A 26,394-nucleotide genomic window follows, 5' to 3' on the forward strand; every position below is an offset into this window, starting at 1 on the left:
CCTGACCCCCAAAATTATCAAGGAATGATTATGATATAAAAAAAATAACGCCAATAAAAAAATAAACAAAACTCCACCAGGTTGGCACGACATCGATGTCACCTCTGCATCAGTTAAAACCTGTGTCACAGTATCCATGTTTAACACAAATGTTTCCTTATTATGCTGCAACATTTTAGGAATTAGAAATGATTCATTCTGAAAAAGCCACTCTAGGGAGAGACGCATGTGAACAGTTGTTTGTCTCGCTCTTCATTAGCAGCACAACCGTGCAATTTGCAAAACATATGCCACAAAAAAAAAAAAAATAGATGAAAGAACTTTGGGTTTGAGGCTTAGAAAATAGCACAAATTATTAAAAAACCAAATTAACGTCATTGTGTTTTATAATTAAAGAGGCCAACTTCTGAACAATCCTGCACTTTTTGTGGTTCTGAATGAAAAAAAAAAAAAACCTTCAGTGGAATATAATTGCTACTTTGCTTCTATCATTCTCCACCCTTGACTGGGTTATTTATTTTTTGGTTTTAATTAGCATCATGCCATATTGTCCCGAGATGTGTTGCCTTTGTTTCGGAATTAGCTCCACTGTGAAAGAAATAACGGTTTCGCAGTGGCATTTTCCACATGGAACAGGCATGAAATGAAAGCTGCTGTGATACTGTTATGAATTTGCAGTTAATAGCCTCAACATCCACTATCTGAAAATCATTTGTTTTGTATGAACTGTGCTCTGAACCACTTTTCTTTGTGGTTGCACAAATATAATGTAATAATATAATGAATGCCCCTTTGTGGATCTACTTAATGTCGTTTCAGTGCTGGATAAGTGTTTTATAAGGATGTCTTAAATATTTGAGGCATTCTAAATGGCTACATATATACTATTTGAAGCAATGGAGTGGAACACGTCTCATGTTGTGACTCTACATTCATAAAGCACTACAAAAAAGTAACTTTTTTTTTGTGCTGATCAGCTCATTGTTTTCCACTGCTGCAAACAGTTCAGAGCGATCCAAATTTAAGATGGTGTCTGTTCTCATCAATACATCTGAAAAACAGGGTGGTCTTAAATTCAGGGTCTAGACTTTTACATGTCATTTGTGGTAGGTGCTGTCAAATCTCCTTAATGTATGACAGAGAGATGCAAGCGAGGTTTCCATTACAGAGTTGTGCAAAAGCTAAGCAGTATTTTCAGAATATCAACAAAACACTAACAAAATGACAGTTTCCATTGATTGATGCCGTGTGACTGCTGGGTTTTGTCATGATAATTCCAAAAGTCCTGGCAGCAGAAGGGTAAATTCTGCTAAATGTTGCCATTTTGTTATTGTTGAGGTTTTGTTTGTTCAAAATACAATATTCCCATAAAATTATCTCCAGAAACTCCTCTACAGTGATCATGATGTAGTGCCTCAAAGTTATAATTCAAAGTTTGAATTGATGGTCACAAGATCAGCTGAATCAAACAATTCTCAAGCAGCCGACAGAGTGTGAGAATGTAATGTTAGAAGATTGCAAGACCAAAACTGATAGCTTATAGTGGTCCAAAAAGCATCAGCATGTCCGTACGTTTTGGTTTTATTTTTGTTGTTGTTCTTTAAAGAAAGAAAGAAAAGAAAGAAAGAAAGAAATGAGTGGTGTACCATACAATGTGCCTTTAATATTTATTTTCAAATAAGAGCAATTTCTTGGTAAATTTAAGCTAGATTTTCAGAATCTCAACAAAACACTAACAAAATGACAGCTTCCAAAGATTGATGTGTAACTGCTGGGTTTTGTCATGATAAGTCCAAACGTCATGCCAAATCAAGCAATTCTCAAGCAACCAACAAATAGAGTGTTGTCAGAAGATTGTGAGCCCAAAAATAATAGCTTATAGTGGTCCAAAAAGCAGCAGTGTGTCAGTACTATTTGTTTGTTTGTTTTTGGTTTGTTTTTGCTGTTTTTAAAGAAATAAAGAAATGAGGGGTGTACCATACAATGTGTCTTTGCTAATTATTTTCAAATAAGAGCAACTTCTTAATAAAAGAAAAGGGATTCGCCAAGTTTTTTTTTCCTGAAATATATCTTTAAAAAGCAAGGGGGAGGGTCCATCTTATAAACAGGGTTCGCAATGTAGTTTTTGCTTGCATTTAATATGTTCCGGCCCCAAAACAGCATCCATCTTGAGGCTCTGACTATATTCTTCTCTGGGGAAAACTCCACCATCATCTCCCTCTCAAGCTTCAGCATATGTTACGGGAGCAGCCGAAGGGACTTACCTAACCTAACCATATCTAGGTGTTGTGAAATACCACTCTGGATTACTGATGAAGATTCTGAAGTCATTAACCTGCTCTGCAACCATGACCTCCCAAGTCAAATTGTGAGGGCACTATGATGCAGACACACAGCCACACCTGGTCCCACCAGAACTTTAAGCAGAGTAGGTCCTGATTACTACTCGGATGGGAGACCACTTAGGAGCACCAGACGATGTGCAAATGTTCCTCTATGTTGAACTAGAGCTGCCTCAGGAACAGCAGCCAACAGCCCAACCCCAAAATGAATTTCTACCGGATTCACTGTGGTGATCCCAAGTGATAACAAAAAGAAAAAATTGACAAGTTAGACAGACCTGTTGAAGATAGGTCTCTGTGCAAATCCTAAAACTATCGAGGAACCCCATCAGTTAAGTTTGCACAAATGTCTTTGGCCCCTGGGGGAAAAACGCAGTGAGTGAATGAGCAAGGAACTTAAAATCATTTAAGAAACATGACGTTAACTATCCACTTATAATAATTGCTCTTCAGAGTGTGATGAAAATGTCTGACTTATGAGCTACAAAAGCACAGATTTAGAGTGGTCACAGGGTTAGGAGATAATGTCAGGTTTCCCAGATGTCCTTCTCCCCAGCCAACCCACCAGCACTGCCTGGGAGGTCCCAAGGCATTCCCTGACCAGATGGTATGTTGTCTTCCTCAACAGGTTCTACCTCGGGCTTTCCTCCCAGTGTGACATCCTATCAGGAAAGCCTCGGGAGGGAAGCATTCAGGAGACATCATAATCAAACACCCAAAGCACTTCAACTGTTGTATGGGAAAAAATGGTAAGTGGACTGCATTTATATAGTGCTTTACCATCTGCATCAGATGTTCAAAGTGCTTTACAATAATGCCTCACAATCACCCCAATGTCAGGCTGCTGCCATGCAAGGCGCCCACCGAGAGCAACTAGGGGATTAAGGACCTTGCCCAAGGGCCCTTTTTGATTTTCCGGTCAGGCTGGGATTTGAACCAAGGATCTTCTGGTCTCAAGCCCAATGCTTAACCACTAGACCATCACCTCACCTGGGGATGGGCAGGTGTTCTACTATTTTGTTCCTTGGGCAAATGTGAGATCTCTTTAACCTCTCTGTAGGGTAGAGTCCACCCACCCTGTTTAGGAGTCTCTCTTTGGCCATATGTATATGTATTGTAATTGTCCTGATGAATACCACAGGAAATGGGTTTAATGTAGATCAACTGGCCTCTTGAGAATTTTGCTTTCTGACTCTTTGCCAACTTCACAATGCCTGCCCTACACAACACACACATTATTGCAGACGTTGCCCCAGTTTGCCCGTTAATGTGATAACTCACTTTATCCTCACATGAAAATAAATCCACAAGAAACCTGAACTCCTTCAGTTGGGCATTGTTCCCCAGTCACAGGGCTCACAGTGCGAGTTTCCATTAGAGTACCGTGACCTCACATTTGGAGGTGGAGATTCTAATCTGCTTCATACTCGGCTCCAAGTCTCCCTGATGAGCACAAAAGGTCACATTCTGAAGACGCTATTAGACCAAAAAAGCAGTCATGCAATCCCAAGGTGGGAACAGTGATTCAACTCAGGAAAGCATAAAAGTATGTGTCTGCGTTTGTGCGTACCATACGGTGCATCTGGAAAGTATTCACAGCGCTTCACATTTTCCACATTTTGTTATGTTACAGCCTTATTCCAAAATGGAGTAAATTTTTGATTTTCAATTTATTTTCTTTTATACGGAGCCAAGTCACAACAAAGTTGTTGTGACTTGGTTGTTGTGACCCCAGCTGGACCCAAGTTAAGCTGTAGAAACATCTCAAGGATGATCAGTGAAACAAGATGCACCTGAGCTCAATTTTGAGTTTCACGACAAAAGGTTGTGAATATGTAATACTGTAACATAAAAAATGTTGAAAAAGTGAAGCACTGTGAATACTTGCACATCAACCACAGTAAAAACTCAAATTCATAGAATCTATGGGAAGAAAATACTTGTGTACACAACAACAAATGGCTTTCTGTGTTAATTAGGAAATTACACTCAGAAACAGATGTCTGTCGAGATAACTCCATATTTAAATGCTACCACATTTGAAAATAATTAACTCCCTTTTGGGCCTTTCTCAGTGTCATGAATTGGCAATGTTATGTGTGTTTGTGGCTGACACTTCTTGCTGTTTTTCTATCACAGAGCATCTTTCTTTTCACTTGTTGCAATCACTTTTGCTGACATAATTCCGTCATTAGACAGACAAGGTCCCATTTCTGGCCTGAGGCCTTGGTTGCTTCACCTCTGAAAATGTTGCATGAATTTCAATTTAGTTTCATTCTTTCATTTTCTGTTCTTGTTTATTCCAATTAAGGGTCATGGGGGACAGAGGATATCGCCGGGGGTCATTTTGGTGAGAGATGGGGTATACATTGGACAGGTGGACAGTCACCTGGTGGAGTTGGTGGTTACAGAGAAATCTGCAAACTCTGTCCTTTCTGGAGTCAGGTTGACACCTATGCACCCATTTCAGGTTTAATTTCAATGTATTTGTACAGCAAGCAATCATAATGCAGGTCACCTCCAGGTGATCCACAGGAGCAAGTTTCTAAAAGCAGTGGACCCAGCTCAGCTGGGTGAAGCGGATATGAGTGTACGACTCTCACTGGGGCTGGTCCATCATAAGTTACTTTTCAGCCAAGGTTGGTATCCATTTGCAATGCAGATGAAGTGTCTTGTGGGTAAGTTTACCGTAACAGAATTGCAATCAGGGCACATTTTAATGGTAAGCTAAAATATTGTTAGATTCTGCTTTCATTGTAATTCTGCTACTGTAGAATTGCTACTGTAGCACAACTCCCATACCATAGAGCAGGGGTGGGCAATCATGTGCCATGAAGGGCCGAGACACTGCAGGTTTTCCTTGCTACCAATCACCTCAGCAGGTGATTTCATTAATGATCAGGTGTCTCAACAGGTGATTTCATTGACGATCAGGTGTTTATGTTCAGAGGAGAAGCTCATCAGCAACCCACCTGCTGAGGTGATTGGTTGCAAGGAAAACCTGCAGTGTCTCAGCCCTCAATGCCCACCCCTGCCATAGAGTCACCTGCTCTGCCCTACTCATGGTCCCCATGAGGCAACGATGAATTTTTTGGGTTGAGATTGGGTAACTAGGTTTGTGCGCTTGCCTCCCAAACAGAAAGTTCCCAGTTCAAGCCTCCCCGTGTCCCATTTTCCAAGCACAAAATTAATTCCAGATCACTCTGCAATCAATATCAGCCCTGCTGTGGAGACCCCAAGCAAACAAACAGCACCAACAACAAAACTAGGTTATTACTGTGGGTTTAGGCATCATACCATTTTGGTAAAGGTTCAGACGACCAATGGAAGTCAAAGCAATGTCCCTTGAAGTGACAAAAAATACTTTGTATTTGTGTCTGTGTGTGCAAGATTGATGGAGCTGCAGTTCTACTGCAGAGAAACAGCAATAGAGAATGTTTGGGTCAGATACCAGCAGTAGTAACTGCCGACGAGTGGACATTGAGGAAAGGCAGTGACTCTGCACTCGACTGCTTAGCACAAAACCGCACATCAGCAGCAGCAATAAACTCACTTGTTAGAAAACAAATGATTGCATTTAACTGTTTTAGCTGCATGCCAGTACAATACCAAGATAGAATTAAACAGATGAAACCCTCAAATAAAAAATTATTTTAATCCATGAGAATGTACAAATATACACAATAAAATCCAAACATTTGGCCATATATTAAATGTTCAAACAAATCAAAATGCAGATACAGTAATGTTCAGTATAATAGTAGTGCTATGTGACTAAAAAGATTAATCCAGGTTTTGAGCATATTATTGTTACTTGGGAAACAAGGTACCAGTAGATTCAGCAGATTCTCACAAATCCAACAAGACCAAGCATTCATTATATGCACACTCTTAAGGCTATGAAATTGGGCTATTAGTTAAAAAAGTAGAAAAGGGGGTGTTCACAATAATAGTAGCATCTGCTGTTGATGCTACAAACTCAAAAATATTATGTTCAAACTGCTTTTTTAGCAATCCTGTGAATCACTAAACTAGTATTTAGTTGTATAACCACAGTTTTTCATGATTTCTTCACATCTGCGAGGCATTAATTTTGTTGGTTTGGAACCAAGATTTTACTTGTTTACTAGTGTGCTTGGGGGCATTGTCTTGTTGAAACACCCATTTCAAGGGCATGACCTCTTCAGCATAAGGCAACATGACCCCTTCAAGTATTTTGACATATCCAAACTGATCCATGATACCTGGTATGCGATATATAGGCCCAACACCATAGTAGGAGAAACATGCCCATATCATGATGCTTGCACCACCATGCTTCACTGTCTTCACTGTGAACTGTGGCTTGAATTCAGAGTTTAGGGGTCGTCTCACAAACTGTCTGTGGCCCTTGGACCCAAAAAGAACAATTTTATTCTCATCAGTCCACAAAATATTCCTCCATTTCTCTTTAGACCAGTTGATGTGTTCTTTGGCAAATTGTAACCTCTTCTGCACATGTCTTATTTAACAGAGGGACTTTGTGGGGGATTCTTGAAAATAAATTAGCTTCACACAGGCGTCTTCTAACTGTCACAGCACTTACAGGTAACTCCAGACTGTCTTTGATCATCCTGGAGCTGATCAATGGGTGAGCCTTTGCCATTCTGATTATTCTTCTATCCATTTTGATGGTTGTTTTCCGTTTTCTTCCTTGCGTCTCTGGTTTTTTTTTTTGTCCATTTTAAAGCATTGGAGATCATTGTAGATGAACAGCCTATAATTTTTTTTGCACCTGCGTATAAGTTTTCCCCTCTCCAGTCAATTTTTTAATCAAACTACGCTGTTCTTCTAAACAATGTCTTGAACGTCCCATTTTCCTCAGGCTTTCAAAGAGAAAAGCATTTTCAACAGGTGCTGGCTTCATCCTTAAAGAGGGGACACCTGATTCACACCTGTTTGTTCCACAGAATTGACAAACTCACTGACTGAATGCCACACTACTATTATTGTGAACACCCCCTTTTCTACTTTTTTTTTTTTTTTTACTAATAGCCCAATTTCATAGCCTTAAGAGTGTGCATATCATGAATGCTTGGTCTTGTTGGATTTGTGAGAATCTACTGAATCTACTGGTACCTTGTTTCCCATGTAACAATAATATGCTCAAAACCTGGATTAATCTTTTTAGTCACATAGCACTACTATTATACTGAACATTACTGTATCTGTATTTTGATTTGTTTGAACATTTAATATATGGCCAAATGTTTGGATTTTATTGTGTATATTTGTATATTTGTTTCCATGTAACAATAAGAAATATACTCAAAACCTGGATTAATCTTTTTAGTCACATAGCACTACTATTATTCTGAACACTACTGTAAGCTGATTTTAAGAAAGACTTGGTGAACAGGATGAGCAGGTATCTGAGGAGGATGAGGAGCTGACCTGCCAAACTGCAGACATGGGTTTGAATCCTGCTAATGTTACCTTTCTGACACTCTACATTCTAATCCAATTACATTTTTTCCACGAATCTGATTGGTTAATTGTGTGAGATTTCAGACCATAAAATATTCCATGGATGGTGGCAAAATATTACAACCCCAATTCCAATGAATTTGGGACGTTGTGTAAAATGTAAATAAAAACAGAATACAATGATTTGCAAATCCTCTTCAACCTATATTCAATTGAATACACCACAAAGACAAGATATTTAATGTTCAAACTGATAAACTATTTTTTTTTGTGTGCAAATATTTGCTCATTTTGAAATGGATGGCTGCGACACGTTTGAAAAAAGCTGGGACAGTGGTATGTTTACCACTGTGTTACATCACCTTTCCTTCTAACAACACTCAAGCATTTGGGAACTGAGGACACTAATTGTTGAAGCTTTGTAGGTGGAATTCTTTCCCATTCTTGCTTGATGTACAACTTCAGTTGTTCAACAGTTCGGGGTCTCCGTTGTCGTATTTTGCGGTTTATAATGTGCCACACATTTTCAATGAGCGACAGGTCTGGACTGCAGACCGGCCAGTCTAATACCCACACTCTTACTACGAAGCCATGCTGTTGTAACACATGCAGAATGTGGCTTGGCATTGTCTTGCTGAAATAAGCAGGGACGTCCCTGAAAAAGACGTTGCTTGAATGGCAGCATGTGTTGCTCCAAAACCTGGATGTACTTTTTAGCGTTGATGGTGCCATCACAGATGTGTAAGTTGCCCATGCCATGGGCACTAACACACCCCCATACATCACTAACAATCTAACTAACACACCCCCATACCTGGTAACAATCTGGATGGTCTTTTTCCTTTTTTTTGTCCGGAGTACACAATGTCCATGATTTCCAAAAACAATTTGGAATGTGGACTCATCAGACCACAGCACACTTTTCCACTTTGCATCTGTCCATTTCAAATGAGCTCGAGCCCAGAGAAGGTGGCGGCTTTCTGGATGTTCTTGATGTATGGCTTTCACTTTGCATGGTAGAGTTTTAACTTGCACTTGTAGATGTAGCGACAAATTGTGTTAACTGACAATGGTTTTCTGAAGTGTTCCTGAGCCCACGCGGTAAGATCCTTTACACAATGATGTCGGTTTTTGTTGCAGTGCCGCCTGAGGGATTGAAGGTCACAGGCATTCAATGTTGGTTTTTGGCCTTGCCACTTAAGTGTAGAACGTTTTCCAGATTCTCTGAATCTTCTGATTATATTATGGACTGTAGATGATGGAATCCCTAAATTCCTTGCAATTGAACATTGATAAACATTGTTCTTAAACTGTTGGACTATTTCTTTACACAGTTGTTCACAAAGTGGTGATCCCCACCCCATCTTTGCTTGTTAATGACAGCCATTTGGGGATGCTCATTTCATACCCAATCATGACACTCACCTCTTTCCAGTTAACCTGTTCACCTGTGGAATGTTCCAAACAGGTGTTCTTTGAGTATTCATCACCTTTGCCAGTCTTTTGTTGCCCCAACCCAGCTTTTTTTGAAATGTGTTGCAGGCATCCATTTCAAAATGAGCAAATATTTGCACAAAAACAAAAACGTCTATCAATTTGAACATTAAATATCTTGTTTTTGTGGTGTATTCAATTGAATATAGGTTGAAGATGATTTGCAAATCACTGTATTCTGTTTTTATTTACATTTTACACAACGTCCCAACTTCATTGGAACTGGGGTTGTAAAACCTTTTACATTTGATGTGTTACTCCACCCCCTGATCGCACTGCTGCGCAGGTGTCACTAATGGCTTTGTCACCTGAGATAGACAGAAACTAGTGTAGCAATGACAATCCCAAAATGTGCCGATTTAATGGATTTAACTGGCTTGATTGATGGGTTCACCGTGGATTTAACTCAAGGCAGTTGAGGAGATGAAGAAATCTGTGGGTCTGCTCACAGAATTTACAGTTTGGCATGAACATGCTGTTGCTGTGGTAAGCTTTGACGAGTAGACCACACCCTTTCACAACGATTCGCTGACCTAATTACTTACAGAAAAATAAAATGTGCAAATTATGGAATTGGATTACGGTTGCAAATAGCCATTTTAAAACTCAATTTGCAACCACAAAATCCAGCATGAGCATCTGCAAATCATCAGACACAATAGGGTTATTCCCTAAGTGTCTCAGTCCACTCAGCTGTAAATGGGTACCAGCCTAGGCTTGAAAAGTAACCTGCTCCAGATTGGCATCCTGTCCAAGGATAGTCTTAGACTCCTATCCGCTTGATGCTCGGAATCTGGAGATAAGCACAAACTGACCTCAATGCCTGCAGTATATAAGACTTACTTCTTGATGAAAAGGATGGCTGTGAGCTAATGCAGCACTATTATAGACAGGAACAAGGCCAGGGAAGGTTAACCTTGTGTTTACTACAAGCTAGAACACATTTGATTTTTATAAAAGTGGAGTAAAATGTTTTATTGCTGCACATGGAAAGATGTCAGAGTTTCATTGTGCAATGTATAATGGCAAAAAAACAAACAAACACACACTCATCTTTTCTTATCTGAAAATGTTTGGCCAGTAGATAGTTGGCAGCAGCTTTGCAGTATGAGTCCAGCAATGTGGCAGACAACCAAAAGAAGTAAGTGTGAATGGATTCCAAAAGATGTAACGATGCTCATGTCTTTTGTCTGTGGTGATGTTGTCAGCCTTCTGTCACTTTGTGAGGTGGACTGTTTGCCTTCCATTTACCCACAGATGACCTTGCTGCAAAGATAAGATGTTGGAATCCACACAAACCATGCAATTAGGAAAATATTAGCAAGACAGTCAAGAGGTGATCAAGAGATCTGTTCACCAACACTATTATGAATGTGGTTCCCAGATCAATTTGTTTACCACTGATTTTGAGTTTCTTGGCGAAGACACGTGCAAGTCCTCTTGTTGATGTCACTTCTGCTTCACCTGTCTGTATTTATATCAATTTTCTATGCAATTGACAGATGCTCGAAAGTGACATTCATATCTCTGGGTGCTTGGCCTTTGAGGTCAAGAGACAGCTGGCAAGAGTTTATGGAGTCATGAGATCACTGGACACAGGTGTTGTATGCTGATATCTTTGCAGGAGAAGGAAGGTCCAAATGTATAGGTTTACTGGACCTTCCTGTCTTAATGAACTGTGGTCCACCTGGACACTAGCCAGAGACCTACTGAAAGGGGATGACTTGATGTCTTTGCTACTAGATCACAGGAATCACTGTGTCCAGTGAAAGGTTACTTAGGGAGACTCAGATGAGGATTATTACTTATATTGTGAGATGGCATCAGCTATGGCATTTTGTCCACGTGGCCCGTTTCCGTGGGTGTGATCCAGCATGCAGGGTGCCTTAGTGTTGAGGACCCCAATGGTTGGATAAGGCCAAAAGGAGGCCCACGTTTCACCTGGCTGTAGAAGACAGATGTTTACTTTCAAAATATGGGCTTGGACCAGTTGTCTGCCTGGGTGGTTCCCATTGGGGACTCTGGTTGGTTCCATGGTGTGATGAATGTAGCAATGCACAGTACCAGTGCATGCTCCCAGACCTAACCTGGTGTTGCTCAGTTACACAGACTGGAGAAGGATTGATGGACAGCCCCCTGTACCTGCTAAACTCCAGTTCAGAACAAAACACTTGTAATTTAGTTCTGTTCTTGGTTTCACCTCCATTATCAGTTATGTTTTAAATTTGGTGCATATCTTCAAAAAGAGGCGGGGCCAGGGTGCTTTGACCTTGTAAGATGGGTGTTTCCAGCTTTGGTGGAGGTACAGCACTGTTGCTGACACCTTCCATCTCTTACATACTGAATCTTCAAAATCTGCTGGAGCACATCTAAAAGAATTGTCCTGAGGGAGGTCTGCAGTTTGAGGAAAATAAAATATTCACAACCGCCTCCCCCAAAAAGTTTTATTCACACTTTTTCAGGTGTGTGTGTGTGTGTGTGTGTGTGTGTGTGTGTGTGTGTGTGTGTGTGTGTGTATGTGGGGCATTTTTGTTCCCGAGCCAGAGATGTCATCAATGTGCCCACCACGACTGAACATCAACTGTTCACAATATGATGTGGTCGTAACAGCAGGAGAGAAAGGACACAGGGAAGCTGGAGAGTGAATGTTTTAGGAATGAAAGACAGGAATGACAAAAGTACAGTATACAGACCGCAGGGTGCTGTTGGGACTTCATCAGTATTCGTGCAGTTTTCAGACACAATGCACAGACTCAAAATCCCTGAAAGGGAGGTTAAAGTTTTATTCCTTCGCCACCTTTTGCCTTGTTGAATCAAAGTGGAAAATGATTTGAGAAGAGCAGGACATGCACAATTTATGAAATTAAAGCTGCAGGATTTGGTTGACATCATTATTTAACAACAGTTTGATTTTCCTGCTCCTTAGCTTTAAAGTTCCCAATCCGCTCACCTTCTTTAACCTCACAACATCAAAAAATCAAATATAAATATCTACAGTCCTGCAAGGTGGAAATTATGTCTGCCTGGTTCAGAAAAAAACAAAACAATAAATTATCTATTTTGCAATAACACTCATTTTATCTGTTACAATAAGCATATACAGTACATGATGTACCCTTTTACGTGTGGTTGCACTTGTGTACAAATATGTGGATCACATTTTGGTCATAAACATCCATCATGAAAATACAAGCAACACTGGCCTTCTTGGCCATGGGGGCTTTGCAACGAGCATCACGGCTGCTAGACTGATTGATGCACATTCTCTCTGAACTCAGAACAGCCAAGGTGAGACAGAAGAATTTTACTAACAGTTAAAACACACACACAAATATTTGAGTTGCACTGTAAATGGGTGAATAATATCAGATTTCTGCAACATAATGCACCAAATTAAATGTATTGCTGATGGTTTTTTGAAGCAGAAATGTAGCATGTAAATACTATCATAGCTATTTAGTTTCCTGGGCTGGTGGCAATTCAGGTGTGCATGAATGAACAGGTGGTTATTTACAGTCAATCTGCATGTTAAAAAATGCCAAAAGGCCCAAAATAAGACGTTCACTAGTCCTCATCTGCATCCATCAGAAAGAAAAATTTCAAAGCTGAATATACAGTAGTTTTTATGGATTTATAGCTTCATGCAGTGTGCAGAGTAACAGCCGGTATGCACAGGTCAGAACAGTGAGACATTCCAGCCACATGATGTGCATCATTTCAATAAAACTTCAGCCTGAATCAATTTAATCATTGCAGCTTTTCTGTTTCCCAAATTCTCAAAGGTTAGAACTTCAGGGTCGCCACTGTATAGAAGGGATGCTTCAGACAGCAACAACATTAAAGCTGCTGTTTTTTTTTTTTTTTTAATGAGTGAAGTCATAAAATAATTTTCTTTGGCACCACTATCATTTTATTCCTTAGTATTTAAATACAGGATTCAAAATATGATTTTCCATTATGATCAAAATTTGTGCTTTCTGGAAGCAATTTAGATTTTTGACCCCTGAAGGGGAGAAATTTATGCAACCTACATTTGGTAGCAATATTATAGACAACATGATATAATAGCAGGAAATAAACACTTACAAATCTAAAAAATACTGTTTTGGAACCAGATAACACCTCTGAAGTAATTTAGGAGGTATCCTATGAATGTTAGCATACATGCCCTGGGACCGTGCATCAAGGAGTGGGTCAGGACACAGGTCATCTCAAAACCTGGAATTCTCCACAGATAAATATGTTCTCTTCATTAAAATGAGCTAAAATTTTGCAACATGTCACAAAAATAAACCTACATGATTATGCTCGGATTTCAGTAGAAACTAAATTTTGTCAGTTTTGTGATATTTAAAAGGCCGAACAGCTTTTATACAACAAGTTGTTCCACTATCTCTGCCACTTTCCAGTGCTGGTGGCACCATTTAGAGTGATAACATTGAAGCTTTCTCTCAGAATTACAATGGAGGCCACAGTAAAAACCTGTGGTCCACATGTGGCACCTAAACACAGCAAAGAAATACGAGGTCTGTCAATAAAGTATAGGTCCTTTTTATTTTTTTCAAAAACTATATGGATTTCATTCATATGTTTTTACGTCAGACATGCTTGAACCCTCGTGCGCTAAAGGAGATTTTTTAATGAAAGACGTGCGGACGGATTGCAGCGTCGGCTCGCAGCCGCCGCGACGCTCCGCCACAGGAAAAACACTTCTGTTGGAAGCCTTAAGGACAAGTTGGAACATGTCCAGCTGTTAAACAATTTCTCATATACTCACTCCACTGAAAGCCATCAAAAGCCGCCTGGATTTTACAAATGGTTATCAACACGGAGGTGTTTTTCCTGTGCCGCCGCACCGCGCCGGCTGCACCCCGACGCGCGGACCCGTCCGCACGTCTTTCATTAAAAAAATCTCCTTTAACAGTGGAATATACGGATAAAATGCTGAAACCGACTTCTTCTGAAACTTCTCTGTTCTCTCACAACGTCCTGGATCGCATGCGCACGAGGGTTCAAGCATGTCTGATGTAAAAACATATGAATGAAATCCATATAGTTTTTGAAAAAAATAAAAAGGACCTATACTTTATTGACAGCCCTCGTATCTTAGAGTCCATTTTTAGCAACTTTGACAAAACACAAAAGGAAGCCCTTTCTGTGTATGAAGGGTTATAAAAAAATAACTGGCTGGTTTCTTTACAACTCAAAATTTCCAACCAACATGGTGTTGTGGCAAAAATCAAGAACAAACAATTCAATGATGAAGAAACTGGGTTTTCTTCTCTTTGTGTTTGGTAGAGAGTGAAAACAATTATTGGTAATCTATCAGGATTCTTTTCACTGCTAATCAGATAAACATGGTAGCATGATGCAGTCAGCAACAGTTAAATAGTTTTAACTGTCTGGGAAATTCTTTCATAAGTTTTAGAATTTGTAAGGACAGCGCAGCACTGATCATAGCCGGCGCCACGAGGGGGCGTTTTGGGGGCGACGCCCCCTCACGTCATCAACCTCGCCCCCTTGGATGTTAGAGTTATCAAAAAAAAGAAAGAAAAAGAAATACTGGAAAATATAGCAAAATATTAGTTATTCAATAATATCACGTATTTAACAAATAAACCAAATTAATTAACTAAAGTAATTAATTTTAAAACAAACGGATATGGCGTGTGTCTGTGTTCAAGGGATTTGATAGGCTGAGGGTTGCACTTGTCAGTGCGGCAGAGGGTGGTGCGTTTTCAACACGTTGTGACGTCAGAGTCAGACGCATCGCTTTGGAAGCGGCAAGGGGGCAGAGATTGCTACGTCACACTCTAGGTGTTTCCACAATCTGAAAAAAGTTCAGCAATCGCCATCTTGAACCACAAAAAAAAACTTTAAAAAACAGCAGTAGAACGATTCTCCCATCACCCTGCTGGGAGAAGCTTTTTTCAGCTACTTTTCAGAGTGACGCCGACCGAGGGAGTCCCATATATGTGAAGTCCCAGTTTGCCCAACGGAGTTTAGTTCTGCAGCTTTACTGAGGTGAGAATAATGTAAAAATAAAACGTGACGTTTACTGAACTGCTGTGAAGGTTTAATGATCGGCTAATGTTAGCATAGCCTTTTAGCACAGTTGATCTGAGTGAACACTTTAATTTGTAAATGGTTCAGTCTTTTTTATTTTTACCAAATAAAGCTACAGCTTTTTTCAGACACCACAAAAGCTCAGCTTTAAATAACTTATTTTTCTGGGCGTTTTTTCCATCGTTTTTTGCCGTCCCCCCCCCCCCCCCCCCCCCTTTTTTATGTATAAACTTTTTAGTGTTTCTTTATATTTAAAGAAATATTTTTATTTGTCCCAATCAGGAACATTTGCTGTGCAGACAACCAAACTTCCATTGATGAGCTGAACACCACGAAGTCCAGTCGAAAGAAAACATCTCTGCTTTTCAGCAACACCACCAGAGTCCAAAGCTGCAGAAGAGACCTTCATCTGGTCCAGAGAATCCAGCATAACATCACCTGCTTCTAAATAAAAGGCTCTTTGAACAGCAACTATTTTATTATTTTTAAAAAAGCTGTTTCATTTTATATTTTAACATTAAATGAACAGATCATTAAAAATGTCCACGAATAAAAGTCAAAAGACATTTGCACAAGTAGAAGCTCTCCACTTATTGTGCTCAAATTCATATTTTAGAAATGACTCTGTCCTGATCACATTAAAGGCAATTACATATTTTGATGAAATTACAAGTTTAAATGACTATAAAAAAAAATCATCATGAGGTTTATGTCACAGAAATCCTACTTTACAATCACACTGCAGTCATTGTTAAATTATTTCCTTTTGCATTTATAATAAACATTTGTATTTATTTAGTGTTTGTTTTTCTGGTTGAAATGAGATATAAATAATCTACCAGACTTAAAAACATACAAGTTTCCATGTTATTTTATTTGTCTAAAAATAAATGTCTGAGGTTCCTTATGTTAAACAGGAAATTATCTAATATGAAATAACAGGTGGTTTTAATTTACAGATGAAAGGTTTCTAAAGAACCATTTATTGATTTATTTAGCTATTTTAATTACAAGTGTTCTAAACTTTTTTTTAACAGTAATCAGAAATTTTGAGGTAACAAACAACAACAAAAAAACATTTCCAATGATTTTTCTTCAGAAAACTGCTCTCTAAATGAGCAGTCCTGTCACACGTTAATGTTTTGTACAGATCAGTGGTTTCTGCACCAATCGGATTGGTCCAATCCATTTTGTACAAATCAGTGGTTTCTGCCACCAGTCTTCTGTGTTTTGGCCCGACGCATCGTTCCTATTGGACAACACAAAGGTACGTCACAGCTCAGAGTCAAATCAAATCAATTTTATTTATATAGCACCAAATCACAGTTGCCCCAAGGCGCTTTATATTGTTAGGCAAAGCCATACAATAATTACGGAAAAACCCCAACGGTCAAAACGACCCCCTGTGAGCAAGCACTTGGCGACAGTGGGAAGGAAAAACTCCCTTTTAATAGGAAGAAACCTCCAGCAGAACCAGGCTCAGGGAGGGGCAGTCTTCTGCTGGGACTGGTTGGGGCTGAGGGAGAGAACCAGGAAAAAGACATGCTGTAGAGGGGAGCAGAGATCAATCACTAATGATTAAATGCAGAGTGGTGCATACAGAGCAAAAAGAGAAAGAAACACTCAGTGCATCATGGGAACCCCCCAGCAGTCTAAGTCTATAGCAGCATAACTAAGGTTCAGGGTGGTTCAGGGTCACCTGATCCAGCCCTAACTATAAGCTTTAGCAAAAAGGAAACTTTTAAGCCTAATCTTAAAAGTAGAGACGGTGTCTGTCTCCCTGGTTTGAATTGGGAGCTAGTTCCACAGGAGAGGAGCCTGAAAGCTGAAGGCTCTGCCTCCCATTCTACTCTTACAAACCCTAGGAACTACAAGTAAGCCTGCAGTCTGAGAGCGAAGCGCTCTATTGGGGTGATATGGTACTATGAGGTCCCTAAGATAAGATGGGACCTGATTATTCAAAACCTTATAAGTAAGAAGAAGAATTTTAAATTCTATTCTAGAATTAACAGGAAGCCAATGAAGAGAGGCCAGTATGGGTGAGATATGCTCTCTCCTTCTAGTCCCCGTCAGTACTCTAGCTGCAGCATTTTGAATTAACTGAAGGCTTTTCAGGGAACTTTTAGGACAACCTGATAATAATGAATTACAATAGTCCAGCCTAGAGGAAATAAATGCTTGAATTAGTTTTTCAGCATCACTCTGAGACAAGACCTTTCTAATTTTAGAGCTATTGCGCAAATGCAAAAACGCAGCCCTACATATTTGTTTAATATGCGCATTGAATGACATATCCTGATCAAAAATGACTCCAAGATTTCTCACAGTATTACTAGAGGTCAGGGTAATGCCATCCAGAGTAAGGATCTGGTTACACACCATGTTTCTAAGATATGCGGGGCCAAGTACAATAACTTCAGTTTTATCTGAGTTTAAAAGCAGGAAATTAGAGGTCATCCATGTCTTTATGTCTGTAAGACAATCCTGCAGTTTAGCTAATTGGTGTGTGTCCTCTGGCTTCATGGATAGATAAAGCTGGGTATCATCTGCGTAACAATGAAAATTTAAGCAATGCTGTCTAATAATACTGCCTAAGGGAAACGTATAAAGTGAATAAAATTGGTCCTAGCTCAGAACCTTGTGGAACTCCATAATTAACCTTAGTCTGTGAAGAAGATTCCCCATTTACATGAACAAATTGTAATCTATTAGATAAATATGATTCAAACCGCCGCAGCGCAGTGCCTTTAATACCTATGGCATGCTCTAATCTCTGTAATAAAATTTTATGGTCAACAGTATCAAAAGCAGCTCTGAGGTCTAACAGAACAAGCACAGAGATGAGTCCACTGTCTGAGGCCATAAGAAGATCATTTGTAACCTTCACTAATGCTGTTTCTGTACTATGATGAATTCTAAAACCTGACTGAAACTCTTCAAATAGACCATTCCTCTGCAGATGATCAGTTAGCTGTTTTACAACTACCCTTTCAAGAATTTTTGAGAGAAAAGGAAGGTTGGAGATTGGCCTATAATTAGCTAAGATAGCTGGGTCAAGTGATGGCTTTTTAAGTAATGGTTTAATTACTGCCACCTTAAAAGCCTGTGGTACATAGCCAACTAATAAAGATAGACTGATCATATTTAAGATCGAAGCATTAATTAATGGTAGGGCTTCCTTGAGCAGCCTGGTAGGAATGGGGTCTAATAGACATGTTGATGGTTTGGATGTAGTAACTAATGAAAATAACTCAGACAGAACAATCGGAGAGAAAGAGTCTAACCAAATACCGGCATCACTGAAAGCAGCCAAAGATAACGATATGTCTTTGGGATGGTTATGAGTAATTTTTTCTCTAATAGTTAAAATTTTATTAGAAAAGAAAGTCATGAAGTCATTACTAGTTAAAGTTAAAGGAATACTCGGCTCAATAGAGCTCTGACTCTTTGTCAGCCTGGCTACAGTGCTGAAAAGAAACCTGGGGTTGTTCTTATTTTCTTCAATTAGTGATGAGTAGTAAGATGTCCTAGTTTTACGGAGGGCTTTTTTTTTATAGAGCAACAGACTCTTTTTCCAGGCTAAGTGAAGATCTTCTAAATTAGTGAGACGCCATTTCCTCTCCAACTTACGGGTTATCTGCTTTAAGCTGCGAGTTTGTGAATTATACCACGGAGTCAGGCACTTCTGATTTAAGGCTCTCTTTTTCAGAGGTGCTACAGCATCCAAAGTTGTCTTCAATGAGGATGTAAAACTATTGACGAGATACTCTATCTCACTCACAGAGTTTAGGTAGCTACTCTGCACTGTGTTGGTATATGGCATTAGAGAACATAAAGAAGGAATCATATCCTTAAACCTAGTTACAGCACTTTCTGAAAGACTTCTACTGTAATGAAACTTATTCCCCACTGCTGGGTAGTCCATCAGGGTAAATGTAAATGTGATTAAGAAATGATCAGACAGAAGGGAGTTTTCAGGGAATACTGTTAAGTCTTCAATTTCCATACCATAAGTCAGAACAAGATCTAAGATATGATTAAAGTGGTGGGTGGACTCATTTACATTTTGAGCAAAGCCAATTGAGTCTAATAATAGATTAAATGCAGTGTTGAGGCTGTCATTCTCAGCATCTGTGGATATTAAAATCGCCCACTATAATTATCTTATCTGAGCTAAGCACTAAGTCAGACAAAAGGTCTGAAAATTCACAGAGAAACTCACAGTAACGACCAGGTGGATGATAGATAATAAATAAAATTGGTTTTTGGGACTTCCAATTTGGATGGACAAGACTAAGAGTCAAGCTTTCAAATGAATTAAAGCTCTGTCTGGGTTTTGGATTAATTAATAAGCTGGAATGGAAGACTGCTGCTAATCCTCCCCCTCGGCCCGTGCTACGAGCGTTCTGACAGTGTGACTCGGGGGTGTTGACTCATTTAAACTAACATATTCATCCTGCTGTAACCAGGTTTCTGTAAGGCAGAATAGATCAATATGTTGATCAATTATTATATCATTTACTAACAGGGACTTAGAAGAGAGACACCTAATGTTTAAAAGACCACATTTAACTGTTTTAGTCTGTGGTGCAGTTGAAGGTGTTATATTATTTTTTCTTTTTGAATTTTTATGCTTAAATAGATTTTTACTGGTTGTTGGTGGTCTGGGAGCAGGCACCGTCTCTACGGGGATGGGGTAATGAGGGGATGGCAGGGGGAGAGAAGCTGCAGAGAGGTGTGTAAGACTACAGTTCTGCTTCCTGGTCCCAACCCTGGATAGTCACCGTTTGGAGGATTTAAGAAAATTGGCCAGATTTCTAGAAATGAGAGCTGCTCCATCCAAAGTGGGATGGATGCCGTCTCTCCTAACAAGACCAGGTTTTCCCCAGAAGCTTTGCCAATTATCTATGAAGCCCACCTCATTTTTGAGGTGGGCTAGAATGTCGAAAGTTGGCGCACCTCACCTCGACAGAACACCGGCTCTGTGTGGTATGCAGGAGATCACTTGACCAAGGGTCTATACGTTCAAATAATAATTAAAAAAATACTGTCATCGCTCTTTATTCTTACTCACTCAGTCTCTTACACTGGTGTAGCCTAAATACACGAGCTTTCCAGGAGCGCACCCAATTCATTACGCACGCTCAGAGGCACGTCTCCTCCGGTGCGCACTTATTTTTTTTTTGGGGGGGGAGCGACCCCGCCCCCTGTGATAAACTTATCACCCCCTTAATATTTTTTTCTGGCGCCGGGACTGGCACTGATCCATAGAAGGGACAGACAGATGAACAAGATGAACATGTGACTAAAACAGCAGTTTTGCCAACTATAAAATGTAGCATTAACAAATTTTTTCCCAGTATTATAAAGATAACATTTCATATACACACCCCATGAGGCTCAATGTGGCACAAAACAAAACAGTCTGGTTTTTCAAGAGGCAAACTACAACCCCAATTCCAATGAATTGGGGACGTTGTGTAAAATGTAAATAAAAACAGAATACAATGATTTGCAAATCATTGTATTCTGTTTTTATTTACATTTTACACAATGTTCCAGTTGGCATTGGGGTTGTAATATTTTGCCACCATCCATGCAATATTTTATGGTCTGAAATCTCACACAATTAACCAATCAGATTCACGGGGTTGTAAATTCTCTGTACTGGAGACAAATGGATGATGCAAAAAATTCAAGATATTGGCCCCAAAACATTCTAAATAACTTGACGCTGATCCTCTCTTTTTCACAAACAACAGAGCAGACTTGATATCAGCAGATGCTCCAGATTGGGGTTTAAAAAAGAAAGTATTATTAAGTGTCTAATAGAAGGTACATTTATGTTAAATGAATATTAATGAGGATTAGTGTGAGAAAGCGCGCAATGCTTACTCACCGTTTAAAGATTAAAGAAAAAAGGAAGGAATGCTGACTGTCCAATTATGCACCATCAAGGTCTTAAATGAACGATTATGTCTTCTGCAAATGACATGGTCCTTTATTTTTACACAACTGGTATATTTCAGGGGGGAGTTATTGTCCCAAGTGGCAGTGAATGAAGTATCTCGGGGTTTTGTTCACGAGTGGGTGTAAGTTGGAGTGCGAGATCGATAGACAGATTGGGGCGCCGTCTGATTGGTTTTACAGATACTCTATCAGGCCGTGGTGGTGAAGAAAGAGCTGAGCCAGAAGGCGAGACTCTGAATTTATGCTCCTATCCTCAATTATAGTCATGAACTTTGCGTAATGACCGAAAGAAAAAGGTCGCAGATACAAGTGGTGGAAATGAGATTCTTCTGTTGGGTATCTGGGCTTACACATCGGGACTGAGTAAGAATCGTGACTATCAGGGAGGGACTGTGAACAGAGCTGCTGTGGTGGTTCAGGCATCTGATGAGGACGCCCCCTAGTCATCTCCCCAGAGAGGTCTTCCAGGCACATCCAACTGGGAGGAGGCCCTGAGGAAGGAGGCATGGGGTTGGTAATATTTCCCAGCTAGCTCGGGAATGCTTAGGCATCCCCCAGGAAGGGCTAGAAGATTTAGCTGAGGATGGCGATGTGTGGGATGCACTGCTTGGTCTACTGCCATGGCTACATGGACCCATGCTATCTATCTATCTATCTATCTATCTATCTATCTATCTATCTATCTATCTATCTATCTATCTATCTATCTATCTATCTATCTATCTATCTATCTATCTATCTATCTATCTATCTATCTATCTATCTATCTATCTATCTATCTATCTATCTATCTATCTATCTATCTATCTATCTATCTATCTATCTATCTATCTATCTATCTATCTATCTATCATACTTTTCTAAAATGTACAACAAAAATGATCTGATGCATAGTTATTTATATGTAACTGGCATGATGGCGATGTCATCACTATAGTGCCACAGGTGGTAATCGCTGATGGTGTGTAACAGTTTGCGAGTACATGCAGTTAAAAATATGATAGTGTGACGGAGGCCAGCAGCAGCAGGAGTCACTGTGCATGCGGTAGTCAACTCCCCCGATGGCCAAAGGATTCTCTGGCCACTCAGGCTAGAGCCCGGTGCGTCAGTGCGTCCGCCTCCCATTCCGGAGACCATGAGTTTGTGTCCCGAGGGGAGCGAGTGGGAGGAGTCAAACAGAAACACGACGCAGAGTCAGCCACTACAATAGCATACATTTGCTGTTGGTTCTGTTTGCCCGTTTCAGCGATGCCACCTGAGGCGCGCACTCTTGGTCTCTATGTAACTATGTATCTTAGCAAGCTATCTCAAGAAGTGCTTAGGTGCTTAGAATTTGGTTATAAAATACTAATATGTAGTAAAATTGCAAATGTTAAAGAAATGTGTTATTATTAATTAGTCATTTTGTTGTTTGCAAACTTTGGTAAAAATTTTCCTTACATACCAGCTTACCTGAGGTAAGCGTGGTATCGCTATGCTAACTGAGTGCATTTGAACTGGGCTCTTTTGGTTTGTTATCTCCACCAAGGAGGTTGTTTTCACTGGTGTTTGTCTGTCTGTTTGTCTGTTAACTGGATAACTCAAAACGTTTTGAACGCATTTGAACCAAATTTGGTGGAATGACAGGAAATATGTCCAGGATCAATCGATTAAAATTTGGAGATGATCTGGATTAAACTCTGGAATATAGCATAATGTATTAATTTGTCCTTTTGTGAATCCACATCCTACGATATTGATGTGGCGTGGTGGAGTTATGCGCTCTACCAAGTGTCCTTCTAGTTTGTTTCTTTCTTTCTTGTTTGTTCTGAGCTACAGCTACGGGCACTGTGCATATGCTGGAAAAAGCCTCGTCGTTACCTTCAACTAGTTTGTCAGCATCTTTTCAACAAGTGATAAAGCTGCATCTGCTGCCACTTTATTGCAACGCGACAAGCAACTTGTGCTTATTTATGGTTCCTATCCCCCAAATAACTGCGGGCTTTATACCGTACACGTGAGGTGACTTGCACAACGTAAGGAGAAGCTGATATTTAAGATCCGTTACCTTCACTACATGCAAATGAACAGACCATAAACTGGCACTGTCTACTTTTATTCATTTTTCCTCTGTTGTTTTCCTTTGCTGGCAATTATTTCACCCCTTGACAGATGGTGTGGCATTTAAAACAACTTGTAAACGGCTGCACTGGAATCCGTCCCTTTGAGAAACAGAACCTGAGAGAGATTTGAGTGGAGAAAACAGCTGCAGCTTTGAGAGCATCTCGCTGGCTGGGAAATGACTCCTCGGAGATGGAACGTTTCCGTGCACACCCTTTAAGGTGCATTCTGCATCGGGGAAAAGAATCAAATGGACACTTAAGAAACCAAAACAAATAAAATACAACAAAATAAATGAATAGCTACAATACAAGCACAGTGTCAGGTGTGTCGTCTGTTTTCTTTAACAGTCAGTGAGGCATGCGCCCGTGCACTCCGTAGCACGTGTAATGCTCCAGACACATGTAAAATAATGTGCTAAGGATTTAGTGCAGTCTATCAATATTCAGTATCCAACTACATAAAAGGTCAAGACAAATGCCAATGTTCTGGCCTCAGTTCTCATTAAAGAGTATACTGCAGCCGGCAAGTTTGAAGGATCGAGAGCCCGTTTCAGTCGGAAGGTGCTCGCCTTTTACCTAAATGTAGCTCATGAATATTTAATGCATTCTGATTATCCAGGTTTGCTACAGCAAGTCTTCTTTTTTGAATGAAGTGATGTCAGTTGGTTAAGTGTGTGTGACAGGTTGTGTGCAGCAGATGTTACATCACAGTTCAGACTGATATGAAACACAAGCGACTTCGTTTGGATTTTGTATGCGCCTGATGGATGATACACAACCATATCTACAGAGTTAAACTGTGTAATGCCTCTGGCTTCCATTCGGGGGGCAATTTCCTCTCCTTCATTTGCCACAGATGAAGGAACCAAAGCCTCATTTCCACCGAGCAGTCCGGGTCTGTACGGAACAGTATGAATCAGTTCAAAATGGTTAAGCATGACTTAACTTGCATTTCACGGGAGTCGTCGACGTGCGCATCATCGAGATGCGCAGCATGTCGTCAAATCATTGTTCCTCCCCAGTGATCACCAGGAAAGTCTGCACCTCCAGACAGCAGTGAGTTAGCGCCTCCCTTTTGGTACCTCAAGCAAAATGTGCCAGCAAGTACTATGGTGTAGGTCCGTTATTTTGATTCCTGTCCCTCAGTCTGAATGTGGAAATGGCATTGCGAAAATAGTATTCCACGCTGTGCCGTACAGACCTGGATCGCTTGGTGGACACGAGGCTGAAGTGTTACGGCTGATCGTCCCAAATGAGGCACATCAGAAACAAGAAAATGTTGCAGTTACTGGACCCGCTCCAGAAATGAGCAGGTTCTCACCTGTGTTCCTCCCAGCACAAGTCATGTCCCGATCAAGTCAAAGGTCAAGGTTAAATCCGAGGTCATTGTTTAGCCTACGGTCACCTTAGCTGCAAGCGACAGCAAGCAACAGCAGCAAAGCAGCAGCTTGCCATTCCTTTTCAATCAGAGCAGACGTTTTGCAATGCTAAAGCCCCTTTCACATCGGGCCAACGTAGGTGACAACGGTGAGTTTATGCAGCCTAACGCCACAATACACTGAGGGACACAAAGGGTGATGTGAAATGGACGCAATAAATTAAACGTTTAATTTTTTCTCTGATTTTCAGCATAAAGCACTAGATACAGAAAGGAAGTAGTTTTCACGCAAGTTGAGGCAACATTATGGTACAGGATGCCACGCCCACACAATACCACCCTACCCAATGGCAATTTATGATTCCTGCTATGCTCCATTGTTGCCAAGCTACAAATCACGCAGGATTGTTGGCAAACCTTTTATGCCGTAACAATGCAGTAAAACTATATCGCTCAAGGAGCAGATGTTAGTTATGTAGCGGGATGAAGGTCCCGGGTCCTGATTGAAAAGACGTTCCCGCTAGCTTGTCTAACGGGGAATTCCCCTTTGGCTGACCTGGTAGAGGAATGATCTTTAGTGCGAGTCGTCTGGGTTCGATCCCACCGCTGTCCAGGCCACAAGGGTCCTGTGGTCACAATCTGGCGTCATGAACAGGATGTGGGTAGTCACAGAACATGCTTAAATGCACCTGTGACTTCGGGACAAAGTCAAAAATGGTGGGGAGATATGTAGCGGGATGAAGGTCCCGGGTCCTGATTGAAAAGACGTTCCCGCTAGCTTGGCTAACAGGGAATTCCCCTTTGGCTGACCTGGTAGAGGAATGATCTTTAGTTCGAGCCGTCCGGGTTTGATCCCACCGCTGTCCTGGCCACAAGGGTCCTGCGGTCACAGTTAGTTAGTGCTTTTATTTTGAACAAGTTCAGGCCAGACAAAAATGTAACAGAAGGAGTTAAGTCCAAAATTGACTTAAATCTGAAATTAAAGTGGGGAGAAGTAAAACTTATTAAACTCCACCCCAATTTACAAAATAATACACTCACAAAAAACAAAAAGAGTCACTTCCTTATCAAGCCATTTCAGAAAACCTCAAACAACCAGTCAGAATCTTATGCACATGTGCAAAATCACCACATATATAATAACTTGTATCATATACAGACATTATCACAGGTAACAATGCCCCCCCATATCAACAATATTAATGTAAATACCACAAGGGTAAGTAACAGTGTGACAGTGATGATGTGATACCAACATTTATAAATGGAATACCATAAGGGTAAGTAACATCTAATCTGACACAAACAACATAATACTATCTGTATATTGTAACCAGATATTTTGTTTGTAAAGAAATTTACCCTGATAGATGTCTTTACATTGCTTTAGTTCAAGTCCCAGACTGTTCCACAACTTAACACCGCATACAGACAGAAAACCTTCTCCTGGTTGTTCTCACCTTTGGAACTATTAAATTCCCAAATTCTCTTAAACTGTATAACTGATCTTTAAGAGAAAACACATTTTGAATATTGATTGGTACTAAGTGATGAAATGCTTTGAATATGAATTGTA

At 40.2% G+C, this 26,394-nt stretch overlaps 1 protein-coding gene across 1 annotated transcript in view; it reads right to left on the reverse strand.

Moving 5' to 3' along the window:
- cntnap2a (contactin associated protein 2a) overlaps nucleotides 1–26,394 on the reverse strand; it is a 1,233,088-nt gene that overhangs the window by 837,084 nt on the left and 369,610 nt on the right.

The sequence above is a fragment of the Thalassophryne amazonica genome, chromosome 1, assembly GCF_902500255.1.
Source record: "Thalassophryne amazonica chromosome 1, fThaAma1.1, whole genome shotgun sequence".
In the NCBI taxonomy this organism is placed as follows: Eukaryota; Metazoa; Chordata; class Actinopteri; order Batrachoidiformes; family Batrachoididae; genus Thalassophryne; species Thalassophryne amazonica.